Source organism: Leuciscus leuciscus (assembly GCF_965113295.1).
Source record: "Leuciscus leuciscus genome assembly, chromosome: 1".
Classification (NCBI taxonomy): Eukaryota; Metazoa; Chordata; class Actinopteri; order Cypriniformes; family Leuciscidae; genus Leuciscus; species Leuciscus leuciscus.
The window spans coordinates 57,022,544-57,038,464 of NC_138725.1; the positions used below are offsets into that span (position 1 = coordinate 57,022,544).

The following is a 15,921-nucleotide window of genomic DNA, read 5'->3' on the forward strand; positions in this document are numbered from 1 at the left end:
GTGCATAACAAATCAGCAATGTATTGTGGGGCCTGACCATTTAAAGCTCTAAAAGTTAAAACTAATATTTTAAAATCAATACGAAATTTGATGTAGCCAGTGTAGAGAGGACAAAATGGGTGTGATGTGTGTCCTTCTGCCAGATCCTGTTAAAAGCCTTACCACAGCATTTTGAACCGTTTGAAGACGATTTAGAGCAGATTTGTTAAAAAAAAGTAAAAAGAGAGTTACAGTAATCTAAACTTGAAGAAATAAAAGCATGGATAACCATCTCAAGATAATGCAGTCTGATAAAATTGCCCTCAATTTTGCAATATTTCTTAGATGATAAAAACTATTTCTGACCAAAAGTATAGAATGGCAGTCCAAAGACAAACCAGACGCTAAGATTTCTGAGACTCGACTGGACAGAGGAGCTCAGAGAACCAAGGTGTTGAAGGATGGATGGGATTTTGTTGTCAGGGGCAACAATTAGGGTTTCAGTCTTTTTAATTGTTGACAGTTACTAGCAAGCCACAATTTTACACAAGAAATACAATCCAATAAATCCGTTAAACCCAATAAATCCGAGCAATACAACTGTATGTCATCAGCATAAAAATGGTGTGACACATTGTGCTTTACAATGTTGAAGAAACATGTTGCTTTAAATTAAAAGAGTCTGTAAGTGTTAAAAACTCAGACGCTACATTACAAAAGGGGTCGTCAATGTGGAAATTGAAATCACCAAGATTTAAACCTGTGTCTAATTTAATAATAGTAGATAAAAACTATGAAAACTCGTCAAAGAACTCTCGTGCAGGACCAGGAGGTCGGTAAATTAAAATACAATAAAGAAGTCAATAAAAGAAGTCAGCCGCTGCCACGTCTCAGTGAGGGCCATTAAATCAAGATTTTCGTTTGTGAACAAGTCTCCCAGATAAAGTGCCTTGTTCGAAATGGAGTGGGCATTCAGTAAAGCAAACCGTGTTTGCTGGGTGCAATAGACTGGAGGTGTGCGCAGACCGGCGGGACACCTCGGCATAGCCAGGGCACTATCCACCGTGACGGTTCGCAGGACATGCTCACACGGAGCGAGGATCCAGGCTTGCCGGGTTGAAAAGATCCGATCAGAGTGCCAAAAAGATGGAGAAGCGAAGTCCGGTGGCGCACGGTGCGACTCTCATGTCCGGTCACTGACTGGAACCAGATGAAGGCACCGCTCGGCTCCGACAGATTTGGTCCGAACACAGGCGCCATCTTGCCTCAATATTTGTGGTGTAAATGTAATATGAATCACAGTGTGTTTTTTGACTTCATCCTAACAAACAATCAAAAGTGGTAGGCTACTTGAACTACTGAATCTAGAGTCCCTCATTTAGAGGGAGAGAAGCATTATGAGAATAAGCAAACTGAAGGCCGCCCTCCTTTACAAGAAGTCAGGTTGCCAGGAAGGAAGATGACCATAGAAACAAAACAATATATATAAATGTCCTCAAGCACTTGGAGAACAAAGCAGTAAGACCAGATTGTTATGTTGAAATCGTTAGAAAGTAAATTTCATGACACAACCAGGCAAACTTTTGAGCTGAAATAATTTATTGAGTCCCTGTAGAAGACATGAAGACAGTTTATTTACTGGTTACAATTTAGAAAACTCTTCAGAACAGAATCTGTGTCTTGTTTGTGTGTGTTTGGTATCATTAGTCTAAATCCTGATTAAAAGGTCAGTCTATCTGAGCGAGCACAGGCAGTGACTCATGCCTGTGTGTGAGCTGATGAATGTGTGTGAGTGTGTGTGTGTGTGTGTGTGTGTGTGTGTGTGCGCATGTTTGCATACCATCTGCCATTGCATATCTGATCAAGTTAGACAAACCCTCCAGAGAGGCCCTCATGACATCTATAAATACCTTGGTCTCTAAAATACCCTAAAACAATATACAACCAAGATTATTTCCAAGATTGAAAAGAAAAAGTCAGAAAATCATAATCAGCAAACATGAATTAATATGTCACGCATCTGGCGGAGATTAATCTGTGAGAAGATAATGTGAGCATCAAACTTCCTGTGCAGGTAACAATAGCAGCCGACTCAATCGCTGTAATCGCCACGCCTACCACTAACCTCCGGTTGCCATGACGATGAAGCGCTTGTGAAAGGTGCATTATGCCTAGAGGCTATCAGCCGGTCGCACTTACTCACCAAGAAAACAACACACACACAAGAAAACATGAACACTTACATGCAGTTCGTTTCTTTTTTAGGATGAGCATGAAAAAAAGACATATCATGTTTGAATGAATCCACTCTGATTACCTGCATCATATGTCCATTAGCACAACGTATGGAATCTGCTTTTCACATTTTTAAGCAAATGCTTGGAGCCGCTATGAGTGGGATGGACGGATGGATGGATGGACGGACGGATGGATGGACGGATGGAGGGAAAATGAGGGAGTACATGAAACATGGAAGTCCAAAGGTGAAGTGTTTAAACTCAATGATCCTTGGACCAGACAGACAGACAGACAGACAGACAGACAGACAGACAGACAGACAGACAGACAGACAGACAGACAGACAGACAGACAGACAGACAGACAGACAGACAGACAGACAGACAGACAGACAGACAGACAGACAGACAGACAGACAGACACACACACACACACACACACACACACACACACACACACACACACACACACACACACACACACACAATATCGTACACAGTATGAATAGTTTGAAGTGTTCTGTGAAGTGGATACATTAATTAAAGCATTAAAGCACAGGAGGAACACAAACCAACAGATTAATTCACTCTTTTACTGAATCCCACAAGCCTCGCGGTTATTCATTCCCTGAAATTAACACAGAAACACATAAAATAAGGCCAAAATGGGGAAATTATTAGTCTATTTTTTTCCTAAATGATCAATGAGTAATGACTATATAGCTAAGCAATGTTATTCAGATCATATGTTGACTTATTGATTCCACTGCGCTGTTTCCCAGTTCATCTGTAACGCTTTAAAGAGCATGTGTACAATAACGCCACACAAAATGTGCACGGCTCTCTTGGGCCCTATTAAGACCAAGGCCAAAGTGACTTTAATAGGGATGTTCATTCATTCATTTAATTAGTCAAGCGAATGGATTGTTTTCTTGGGACTAGGTGGACAGCAACATCACATGCAGCGCTTGAAACTGGGTGGACACAAATATCTGTCATATATTCTCTCATTGCCGGTTACAAATTATATCACCATTAATAAACACAAACCACCATCATGACAGACCTCGTATACTCATCCCAGCCACGGCAAAATGAACGACAACAAACTACTTTTTGCACATTACTAAACTAAATACAGATTAAAATATTAAAGCTGCTGAAATATGACATATATGTGATGTGTGTGTATAATTTCAGAAACTACTAAGAGTGTACTAAACACAGCAAAGAGAAGAAGCATTCGCCTGAGGATGTAACCATAGAAACCGTAGGCAACTCTAGCCCTTTCTGTTAGGATCAATAAAATGAATTCAATAAAACATAGCCTAAGTGTCATTATTTAAAGCTTTGCCATTTTAAATACCAAAAATGTATCAAAAACATTTAGTTCTTAGTTTAGAATGTCCTGAAGCAATCTGAAGGTTAGTTAGCTAGTGAAAGACTAAATAATTCACACACTTACTACTACTTTGACTAAAAATAATGAATGATATATATACTCAATATTTGTGAATCTTTTCAAACAGGAGCATATTTGGATTTTTAATTGCTGATATGTTTTAGGCATCAGGTCAAGAATGTAATTTAATTATGTAAATTCAGAAAATGTCAACGAATGTGGCTGAGCAACTTGGACTTTGAAAGCAAGCTGTTGTCTGTCTGACAGGAAGGGCCTCGGCCAAATGAGCAGCATACCAGTGGCGTTTATGAGACCCATCATACTGTTTATTGGGATGCTGAGGCTGACTGTGCCAAAAGCTTTGCAACTTCAGTACTTAATAGCCAAATTATCTTCATTTGCTCTAAATTTAAAGTGCCCAAATAATGTTTTTTCGAATATTACCTTTCATGCAATGTGTAATGTCTGTGACTGTAAACGGTCTGCAAAGTTGTGATGCAGAAAGTGCACAATAAATAAATATATTGACTCTCAAAAGAAAGAATCAACTCTGAACAGCCTAAACGAGTCATCAGGAATTCGAATCCCACTTTCGTGAGGGCTACACGTCACTGGGTAACACATTTGCATAGTGCCCACCTATAGTCTTCATTGGCTGTCTGAGAACAACGTTTACTTTGACCCTAAAATGCTGTAGCTGGTGTCTCAAATGCTGTACATGTCGAGAAGGCGCCGTTTCTGCTCTGCAAAAGCAAATTCTGCTTTTGATGTAAAGAATCAGTGGTTAAAATTACCACAGCGATACAACAGCAGGATAACCTTTTGACGATTGCTTCTCAAATCTCTGTGAGGTCTAAATGGGATTTATAAAACGCTTATCCATTGAAGATGGGACAGTACCCACTTAATTAGGACCAACTTGCTCCTCAGAATCACAACCTGTAAGTATGATTAATTATTGATGTATATATTTTCTACCGGGTATTCAAAATACATCGTTTTGTGTTTTATATTGTGCTAGTTCTCCGGCTAACTGACTAACTCACGTTATTACTAACTTAGGCTACTGAAATAGTTCTGCTAAGCAGCTATGGGCTCACTATTATCTGAAATTGTTTTTACTATTTTGAGTAATGATAAAGGATGGAGCAAGATTTGTTTTAATGTTACATCAGTCATTCATGTTAGTGCTGCTCGGCTAAAGTATGCGCCATTATTGATACAGTTAATGCAGTTCCGGACTGTTCACCGCAATAAATAAAAAATATACACATCGGTTTGTTGATGAACATACAGTACACTTGTTAATGCTGATGCTGATGCAGTTGCAACATCTCATAATGTACCTCAAATTGAGTAGTGTCTCTCACTGAGAAACGTCCTTCTCAAGTAATCCTTGCGTTGGAGGCTCGGGTTGAATAACTGGTTCTCGCACTCAGATTGATATGGTGAAATCGACTCCATTGTTACTGTCTTTACAGTGTGTACAATCACTGAGGATTTAGGAAGCCTCCGGGGCAGAAGTTTATTTTTGGTAATGGGAGTTTCGTTTCCGACACACGTGGTAAGAGGTAGATCAATCACAACAGACTGGGCCGGCTAACCAATCAGAGCAGAGTAGTCTCTCGAAAGGAGGGATTTAGAGAGACTGAATTATTGGATGAGTCGTTTATGAATCATTGAAAAAATGTGGTGATGTGCAATGTATATTATGAGAATTTTTTTCGACCCTGTAATGTAATGTAAACCTATTGTAGGAGAACTCCAAAACATAATTAGGAGCCTTTAAAATAGCATAATAGGGGCACTTTAAACTTTGAAATTGTTCTGCGAGAACGGCGACAGATGTTTAGCAAGACTGGTATGTGGAGTGTCTCTGTGCATTTGTGTCTGTCTGTCTATTAACAGGTCCTTTGTGAAGCTTATTTTAAACCTCACACACTTTTTAAATGCACAACATCTGATCATGTTTCTGTTAGAGTCTAGTATATATGTGTGGGAAAGGGAAAAGTATATGTGTATGGTACAGTAAATGTCTCTATCTGCATGTTTGTGTGTTACAGTATGGGATTTCCATTTAACTTCCGTTGAACTAGATCGGTCTGTAGGTGTAGCAACCAGATAGTAAAGCATCTTACATGCATGCAAGACAAACAGAGAATTTCATAAGTTTTATTCCAGAGCAGCTGAATTGAACTATGGACAGATGGTCCAGTTCTGTTCCAGGGAAAAAGCAGCTGTCCTGTACACATTTCTACACACACACACTTTTAACAAAGGTGCACATAACCATCTAAAAGCCCAATTTTACCTGAATGATAAAAGTTCAGTGCACTTTCAAAAAGAACATACAAAGACAGACTGGGAAAGGTAGTAGTGAATGGATGTTAAAAATAGAGAAGAGAGCTCAAGAACGAAGGGAGGAAGTGAAATGGAAATTGCGCTGTTTGGACATGCGAGGTGTAGAAACAGACTGAACACTGGTGGAATGAGAGGAATGAGAGCTGTTAAGATGAAATTATCAATAAGTAACTTCATAACTACTGGTTGCCATAGAAAACTCTTACGTTTAAAGCGTGCCGGAGACACAGTCAGAAAGAGAAACTGGCATACTGACTGACACACACACACACACACACACACACACACACACACACACACACACACACACACTGTGTTTTCATGTTTTATGGGGACTTTCCATAGACGTAATGGTTTTTATACTGTACAAACTGTATATTCTCTCCCCTTACACTACCCCTACCCCTAAACCTACCCATCACACGAAACTTTCTGCATTTTTACATTTGAAAAAAAAAAATCATTCTGTATGATTTATAAGCTTGTTTGATTTATAAGGCGTTTTTCTCATGGGGAAAACATTTCAAAACTTACTGATATTACATTTGGTCCTCACAATGTAGGGTTTGCCTGGTACACACACACACACACACATTGGGCCCTATTTTAACGATCTGAAACGCAAGTGTCAAGCGCAAAGCGCAAGTAACTTTGTGGGCGGGTCTCGGCACTGTTGCTATTTTCCCGGCGGGATAAATTACTCTTGCGCCAGGCGCAAATCTAAAATGGGTTGGTCTGAAGTAGCTTCATTATTCATAGGTGTGGTTTGGGCGTAACGTGAAATAAACCAATCAGAGCATCATCTCACATTCCCTTTAAGAGCAGAGGCGCTTTTTCCATAGCGGATTGCTATTGTAACGGCGGATTTGCCAGGCGCACGCCAGGAGCGGTTCACAGCCAAGGAGAGCAACGCTCTCGTCACGGCCGTAAAAGAGAGAAGTTACATTGAAATGGAGAAACCCACCCAAATTAACTTCGGTTAAACAGGCGTATGATAATTTGGGTAAATGTGTAAGCTAGATGTATGCTTTTATAATAAATTGTCTATCTATCTATCTATCTATCTATCTATCTATCTATCTATCTATCTATCTATCTATCTATCGTAATAATGTATGATTTGCAAAAATGAAAACTGCTGCTTCTGTGTAGATGAGAGAATCAAAGTGTATGCGCGTTGTGCACACGCTACATTGATTATGGCCAAGCATGCGCCCTTAAAATAGCATATGAATAACATGCGCAATGCGCCACTGACTTTAAACAATTTTTTAATTTTCGCTCTTTGCGCTGAACCCGCCCCCGCAAGTGTATTTCCTATCTTTCCGACGTGCTTCTGTGGAGGGAAAAGTCTGCTTTGCGCGGGTGCAAAATAGGAATGATACATGCGTCGGTGTACAAAGTCACTTGCGCTGGGTGCAAGATAGGGCCCATTATTTCCACCAAAATTAGCAATTTAAATAATTTAAAAGTTCAGCATCTGTCAGTCACTACAACGTTATGTCGACTGACTAATGGTGTCTCATTTGGCAGCCCCAATCACCTCTGAGTTTTAGAAAAAAGACCAATGGAATTGGTGAGTGGAATTTTTCATACCGAGCCATTCCCTCGTACATATGGGTATACAAGATGGCAGCACGCATCTGCACTCATTCAGAAGTGCAGTGAAATTTCCCTGGGTGCTTCAGCGCAAAGAGCAGATTTCCCTAAAAGAGCAAGCATGGTCGGCGAGCGTCTTTTTAAAGATGCCTTTCCGTTCGTGTGTTTCTGGATGCGGTCATTTCCAGTCTTCATCTGACGGCCACTATCACTGTCACACATGCCTGGGCTGAGATGGCGTTCGTGGATGGTATAAGTCTGCACTGCGAGAACATGACCATGTCAGCACTGCGGTCCCAACTCTCCCTCCTCGTGAAGGCTGGAGTCCCCTCTGCTGCCCGCTGCCGTCCCTCAGGCCACTAAACCCTCCAAAGTCCATCGAAGAGGCTCTGATACAGGCAGCCCAGAGATGTGCGAAGCTGCTCTAAACCCGGAGGAGGGCTGGGTGTAGAATCTTTGTTTTTTTTTTCTTTAAACTGTTCCCATATTACCCACATTTTCAATAAAAGAGCAGTTTCCTCAATCTCTGGGCCATTCAGGGCGTGGTCAGGCAGTGAGTGATACTATGCTTCCTCATTCCCAGCCTCTCCTTCCACATTCGCCACGAGCCAAGAAGTCACGTTTCGAGGACGTGTTGCCTCATCATCACCCATCTCTGGCCATCCCTTTGCGGGATCCTTGGAGCCAGTTATGTGTCACACCACACTCACTGCATCTACTTTCCCGATGGAGAGAATGGAGACATCAGTAACCAAGACGTTATTGTAATTGTTTATTCTTTTGAGGACTTGTTTATTTAACAGACATCTGTGTTAGTGAAGAGCATGTCTGAAATTTTGTCAAATTATGCAAAAAGTGTGCAAATATTATATAATTGTATTTACCATAGCCTACATAAAATGCTAGCTGTTAATTAGCCTATAGGCAAAACAAATGTATCCGAAATTTATGGAAAAATGTTTAAATAAGAAACGCACATACACGACAATATATTTCCAACTGCAGTGGCAAAACCCATCCATCACATCCAATCGAATCTCTCCAGATTGACTAAAAGAAGCATCATTTTAGCTGTCTAGGTATCTTTCACATCCTCCTTCAACTTTGGGGTGTGAGAATATTCCAAAAAAAAAAGGTTTTCAGAGTGTTTTAAAAGGAGGAGAACACTTGCAGTACTAAACATTTCGTAAGACTAAAAACAGACGTTCAGTTACGACTAAAAAAGACACATGGGACCACAATGAACCACAATGAAAAACTGAAATGAAAAACAGAATTTAAAGAGTAAGTCCTTGATTCCATGAACTCTTTTTTGTACAGGTTTTTAGACGTTCTTGCTTCCATTGAAGCTCAAGATGTTTTTTGCATCATCAGAACAGGTTTGCAGGTTAGAGAACATGATCATCAGGTTTGACTTAAACATGAATTCAATTGAATTTGACTTAAACATGAGGAGTTCATGCAGCTCAAGTGCTGCAAAAGAAGACAAACTAAATACTAAGACAAATTGAAAATATTTTTTGGATTTAAACTTTTCACTATTTTTTTTTTTTTTTACTATATAACTAGTAATGGGGGAAAATAGTAAATTAGACAAATGAAAAAAACAAAACATTTTTGACCCCATTGCAACCCCATTTGTGTTATTATACAACACACATAGTCAACAGGAACTCCACATAAACAACTGATTTGCATAACTGATCACGAAATGTTATGTCTTTTTCAGTATTACTGTTGACATTGTATGTTTTCTTACAGTTTCATGAATTGTTGTTATGTAAAGGAGGAACAAAGAAAATCGAGATCTGAGGCTCCCAGACCACAAGGCAATTGTTTTAGAGACACTGACCTGTTTAGGTGACATTACAATTGTATACACAAACATGTTGAAAAGATACTAAACCAAGAAATTAGATTTACATTTTTGAGAGAGAAAAAAAAACAAGTGGTGAGTGGTGTTTGAGTATGTAAAGCTCACTTTCACTGAGCTTCTCAGAAGCTTCTTAAAGGGACTTCTGGGGTTTGTTAACATGTTGCTGATCAGTTGCTATTGTGTTCAGGGTGGTTACTAGTGTTTGCTTGCTGGCTCAAGTCAAAAGAGCACACACCTGTTTTTAAAGAAATGTATACTTTCATTTATTCAGAAAAGCTGTATTAAACTGATAAAAAAAAATTGTAAATATTTTAACATTGCTACAAAAGATCTATTTCAAATAAATGCTGTTCTTTTGAATCCTGAAAAGATGTATATCAGTTTTCATAAAAACATTAAGCAGCACTACTGTTTTCAACATATTAAGAAAAGTTTCCTGAGCATCAAATCAGCATATTAGGATAAATACAGTATTGGTGAGCATTAAAGACTTCTTGTAAAAACATTAAAAAATCTTACCAACAACAAACCTTTGAACTGTAATTTAAGTTTAATAGTTATGGATTGTTTGTTTGTTTCTAATTAGCCTATGCTAAATAATAATAGTGACGCTTACATTTCATTTCAGGACTGTCACACACACACGCACGCACGCACGCACGCACGCACGCACGCACGCACGCACGCACGCACGCACGCACACAAATTAGACAGACAGTTTCTTTTTGCAGACCACAATCCTATTTTAACCTAGTAACCCAGAAGTTACCAGGCATAACACTATTACATCAGTAGGAAATGCTTGGAAGGTGCTTGTAAAACATTAGTAATACGTTTCATTCACTCAAACATGGGTACAAAACGTTTGAGTTTGATAAGTTCCAGCATAATGAGGGAGGGCGCAGGATCAGGCAACTCATCAGTGCACCTAAATTTCCAATAAAAGACTAACAGCTTGTAACTTGATGCTTGCAGAGGGAGGTACATTGCTTGTAAAGCAAAGGTGTAAGTGTGGCTGGCATGCTAACAAATCGCAGGTTCAAGGCTCAGAGCAGGTCAGTGCTAGTGCTGTGAACCACATGTCATCTGCTGATGACTGCTAACACCTGTGACCATTGCCGCTGTAAGAAGAGTAGTCAAAAAGAGGTCAATCTAAAAGAGAGAAGCAAGTCCTACGTACACCAGCTAATGCTGTAAAAGGATCAATACAGCATGCTCTGGCAATTACTTGAACTGATTATAAGCTAAAGGATCATTCAGTAGTAAGCTACAGTACAACTGATACTTTTCTATTGGTAACTTGTTTTGAGGTTATTATACATTTAAATAATGATATAGCCATCAGCACGCTTGCATAGTGACACAATTTTGAACCAAGAAAAAAGCTAAAAAAGTAGAAGGAAACTGGAAAACATATAAAATTCTGGCCAAAATATATTTCAAAATTATAGTTAATATATTATAAACAGCATGGCTTGAGGATTTTTTTTTTTATTAAAAGTATCATTTTGTTTATACCTTCAAATGGCCAAATACACTATACCTTATAGGGCAAGAAAATGCATTTCCATTCTTAAAGTACAATTTGGGTTTGGAATATAGAATGAAATCATATATACATCATATATACTGTAAAAAAAGGGCCATACAAGTAATAAATACTTATTGAAATATATTTATATAATTTTTGGCAAACATGGAAAATCAGGACCGCTTTTTATAGTGTACTTTTTATAGTACAGTCTGTACTACTACAAGTGCTCTGCCATAAAAAGTGCACTACTCAAATTGTACAGCGGTTGCTGATAGACTAATACAATTATATAAAGTCTGACTAAAAAGATAATTAAGTTAGTTGTTAGAAAGTTAATTGAGCTGCACAGTAAGTGAACTTTCAGGTCAACATTTGAAATTTTGTAAAGCGGCAATTACAATCATACTTTTCCTCATTTATTGGTTGCTTTTGATGGCATCAGCCCAATATAATAAATGTAATTGAAAAATTCCATTACAAAAAGGGCATATTTTGATCAGACACATTCTCAACAGTGTATTCTTAGTAAGGGTTTTGGCAGTACACATTAGTATGTAAATGTCTTTGGTCACTATGAACCAGCTATGAAATTAATTATGTGATTCTGGTGTATCTCAACCTAGTTTCAATCTAAATATAAGATGGGAGTGGAAAGCAGAAGGAAGCAGATGGGAGTGGAAAGTTCTGTGGGTTAGGGATGCAACGAACTGAAAATTCTGGGCCGAAAACTGAAACTGAAAATGGCTTTTTTTAAAGCCAATAATTTGGCTTTAATTTATTAAAGCCAAATTAATAATTTTTTTATTTATTACTGATTTATTATTAGACTTTTAAATTAAATGCAATAATTTTACTGAATAAAAAAAAAAAAAAAAAAAAAAAAATACAAGCCAATAAAATAACCACACTTTTATTTAAAGTAACACACAAAAATTGGACAGAAAATAGCCCTATATTAAAATAATATTAAATATAAATATAATCAATATATTATTCTTCAGAGATTTAACCAATTTCTTTTTTGACTGATTATCAAAATAAAGTATAGTCCTTATACATAATTACCTTATACAGAAGTATATTCCTTATATATAATAATAAAACTATTAGGCTATTATCAGAGCATGTGAGCAGATCAGTGAACAAGAGGGTAGCGTAATTTAACCAGTGTTGCACAGAACGGCTATACCATATTACAGCACAGTAGGGCTATTGCCTATTGCAAACAGAAGTCTACTACAGAGAAATTTCATGTCGGCGCGTTATTTGAGCGGACTTTGCTTTTCCAGTGAGCGTGATCAGTACAGAGCGCGTGCACACACACAATGGAGAGCGCAGCGCACACACGAAGCGGAAAAAGCGAAGCTGCTCGAGAAGTTGCTAAATGTGCTGCGTGAGTGTGAAACCTGATCGCCGAACACGGAGCGGCAGGGCGACATATTTTCGGGTTATATTTTCTGCCTTTTTTCACTGCGCTTGTCTGAAGTTTAAAATCATTGGTTACCCGTAAGCCAATCACATAACGTTTGGTTATGGCGTGTGTTATGCGCATGCTCAGCCGCATCTAACTTCCACTGTAAACACATGTATGATGCGAAAACAAAACCATCAAGCAAAATACCGGAGTGAACATGGCTGTGAACGACTTTTGCAGATTATGTGAAGTAAATCTACGCATCCACGGTACAATCAGCGTCTACGTCACGGCTCTCAGCCCGCCCTCTGTTCGTTGATTGGCCGGCTGTTTTCAGGCCGGAGGAAAACGGAAAGCTATGACGCTGTCTCAGACTGAGTACAGAAGCGAAATAAAATTGAGCGGAAGTACGAAGTCTGACGTAGTCAGGCTAGACAGTTGCAACACTTTTCGCATTTCTCTCAGTTACTCAGAGACTATTTGGACTAGACCAACCAAATTTGTATTAAACTTGCATCTGTCTGCTAATAATTACCCATTCCATTTAAAGATGATTATATATGACATATCGTTCACAGTATTTATTTGAATGGAAGAAGCCAGATGTTGCAACTGACCCCAACCCAGGGGACGGTTGCAACATGTTAGAAATACCTTAAATTTCACTAATTAACTTTAGCTTTTTGTCTCAATGAGCATAGAATTCTGAAAATATTAACTGTATTAGGCCTACTATAATATTATAGTATTATTTATTTATACAATAATATTATTGTAGCCTTTTATTTATTTATTTAGTCATATTTATCAAATAACAGTTATTGAGTTTTGTTTGTTTATGTGTAGAACATAGGCCTACATAGATTCAGTGTGCAGGTGTTACAGATGCTATTCAATCTCTCCATATTTCAGTGTCAGACAGGAAGAATTGAACAATTTGCAATGCAACAAACTTTTATTAAACATGCAATTTATAACTTGTTGCAACCGTCCCCAACCCTATCAGCCATGACAGAACATCATATGCCAGCTAGACAGGACTTTGACACATGCTAACCATGTCACTTAGAAGTCAACAAAACAATAATTCAAACTAAGTAAGTTTTGATTCATTCATACAAAATGTCAGGACAGTATGACAAAAATACATCTCACGAAAAAATTTACTTTCATACCTCCAAACAAGTTTTGTTCAATAAATGCAGAAGCAGATGTTGAATATGTCGACTGTCTTCTTGGTGGGGGGAGGGTCTAACTGTGCATGTGCAGTATGAGTGTCATCACTCTAGCATGTTTCTGATTGGATGAATAAGACTTGTTGCAACTGTCCCCTGTTGCAACTGTCCCCGATCTCCCTTACATAACGACCAACGCAATCTATGAAGAGCAGCACAAATTAGTGTCTGGTTTAAGACATGCTTTTTTGGGCGTTAAATAATGGTGCAAATACCAGTAAATTGACTAGCGGTAACCTTAGTAAATCACCTTGCATGATTCATTTAAATACTCTTCTCCCATAAATTTTGCATCTGAAAGAGAATCTCCTACAAATGCATATGCAATAAGGTCAGCCGCAAAAATAACCACGCCTTTTCAGTGCAAATTTTTCACTGTGTCTTTAGTAAATCCTGACAGTAGTTTTTTAATGCCAAAAGAGGGTTAATCTGAACCTATATCTAAATTAATCTGATGTAAGGCATCTCTAACCATTCCACTGTCATTCTACGAGTCCTGGCCTGGTCAGAGAGGAACATTATTATCTAATACACTACATGTTTTTGCAAACCCTTGTTTATTCACACATCTTAAAAAAACATGACAACGAGTCAAAGCTGTGTGTAAGTGTAATCTTTTTAGATTTTAAAATACTTGCTCCTATCCTAGTTAAATATGCAGAGACAATAAGTAAGCCATTTGTAGGCTGATTTCCAGAACAGCTGTTAACATGGCAAAACATTTCTCAGTTGTTTGACCAGCCCAGCACAGCAACATTGCTCAACCAATGGCGTGAGATCGAGGGGCGGGACTATCTGTTTGTTTAACAAATGGCAGATGGGAAGTGTTCGAAAAACCTGTTTGAAAACTGTCATTATTTTTGCAATTTCATTTTTGGGCACAGATAAATACACTTCCATTTTAAATCCTTACTGGTTGAAACTGTAAAATTACATAAAAGCATTTAATTATAGCAATTGTCAAAATCCAGCATTCTGTAGGTTGTTGTTATCCCCTCTCCTTCCTTCTCGGTCTTTAAAGAGGCCTAAGTAGAGAAAGACACCTTGCAGCAAAATTAACTGACAGAAAGTCCCAAGGCAAAATCCTGACCGGTTTAACATCAGGCCATGTATCAAGCTACTGCCTTGAAGCAGGGAGCGCCTGCCACCATATGCTAAATCATCAAATTCCAGCCGCACTTTAATCCAGCCAGACCAAGACCCATGATCCATTAGAAGGTCTGTCACCCAGTAAATCACCTAGAATGCAACAGCACTGACTGATGATAGTCTAGAATCCACAGGCACAGCAGGCTATAACTTAGACTGCAAGCTGTGCATCCTTACCATAGAGTATAAAAAACTGAACTTATTTAATTGAGGAATCTTTTATGAATATAAATATGATAAAATGTACGGGTGAGTCTGATTACACATCACTTTTTTTCTAGCAACGCTATTGACACCAAGTAGAACTGCAATAATGTCTGTTTTCAAACAAGTTCATGCCACTGTTCAGACAAACGAGTAGTCATTCACCAAACTAACAGCGTTGGTTGAGCTCATGTTGCTGAGTCAAACAAACAGATTGCAGTTCTGTTTGGTGCCGCTAGTGGCTCTGGAATTACATCAAACAAAAAGCCAATGTTAGCATTAGCCAATGCATTGCGTCGGAGTGGTTCCCATATTTAATATTTTATGAGCGCTCTGGAGATACTGTGGCGGTAACAAAGCTCAGGGCTCAAGGGGGTGACAGAGTTATCTTCAAATATTCGCGCAATCAAACCGAATGCGTCACTTAGCCTGATAAAAACATGTAAACTGAAGAAAAGAAAAAAACTTCACTCACTATAGTATTCACCCAGTAGTGAAAAGTAAGGTGCAGTTACAGGAATATTGGCCATCCATCTCTTTCATTACTCAGATTTGTTGAAAATGTTCTGCTACTGTCAATATTTGTATAAGTATCAACTGAATATTGACTAAATATTCCATGATAATTTACCGTATATAGATTATTTCACTTCCCATTCAGATTGAACCTGGCTTAGTTTCATACAATAAATCCTGTCTGTGGTGTTACAATGTTTGGTAAGTTGTGTAAAACTTTGATTGTGGCCAGTTATTGGGCAATGCAGTTGTCATTCTGTGATATTAGTTCTAGTCATTTTTTTACAGGCTATAGTTGTGCCAGAAGCTGTGACGAAATTGACCATATACCGTTGCTAATCTTGGCATTATATTATCTAATCTAAACTGACCATTTTGACTGACAATTTATTTATTTTTTTTACCAACAATTTTT

The 15,921-nt window shown here is 38.3% G+C and overlaps 1 protein-coding gene across 2 annotated transcripts in view; it reads right to left on the reverse strand.

Annotated features, from left to right (window-relative positions):
• The window catches only part of stat5a (signal transducer and activator of transcription 5a), an 83,664-nt gene that overhangs the window by 39,208 nt on the left and 28,535 nt on the right, over positions 1–15,921 (reverse strand). Inside the window, exon 2 of one of the 2 annotated variants that reach the window (XM_082136619.1) lies at positions 2,297–2,331. The exons of the other annotated variant lie outside the window; for it this stretch is intronic. The gene's annotated coding sequence lies outside the window, so the exon portion shown is untranslated. The remainder of the gene's footprint in view (positions 1–2,296; positions 2,332–15,921) is intronic. 2 annotated transcript variants of the gene reach the window in all.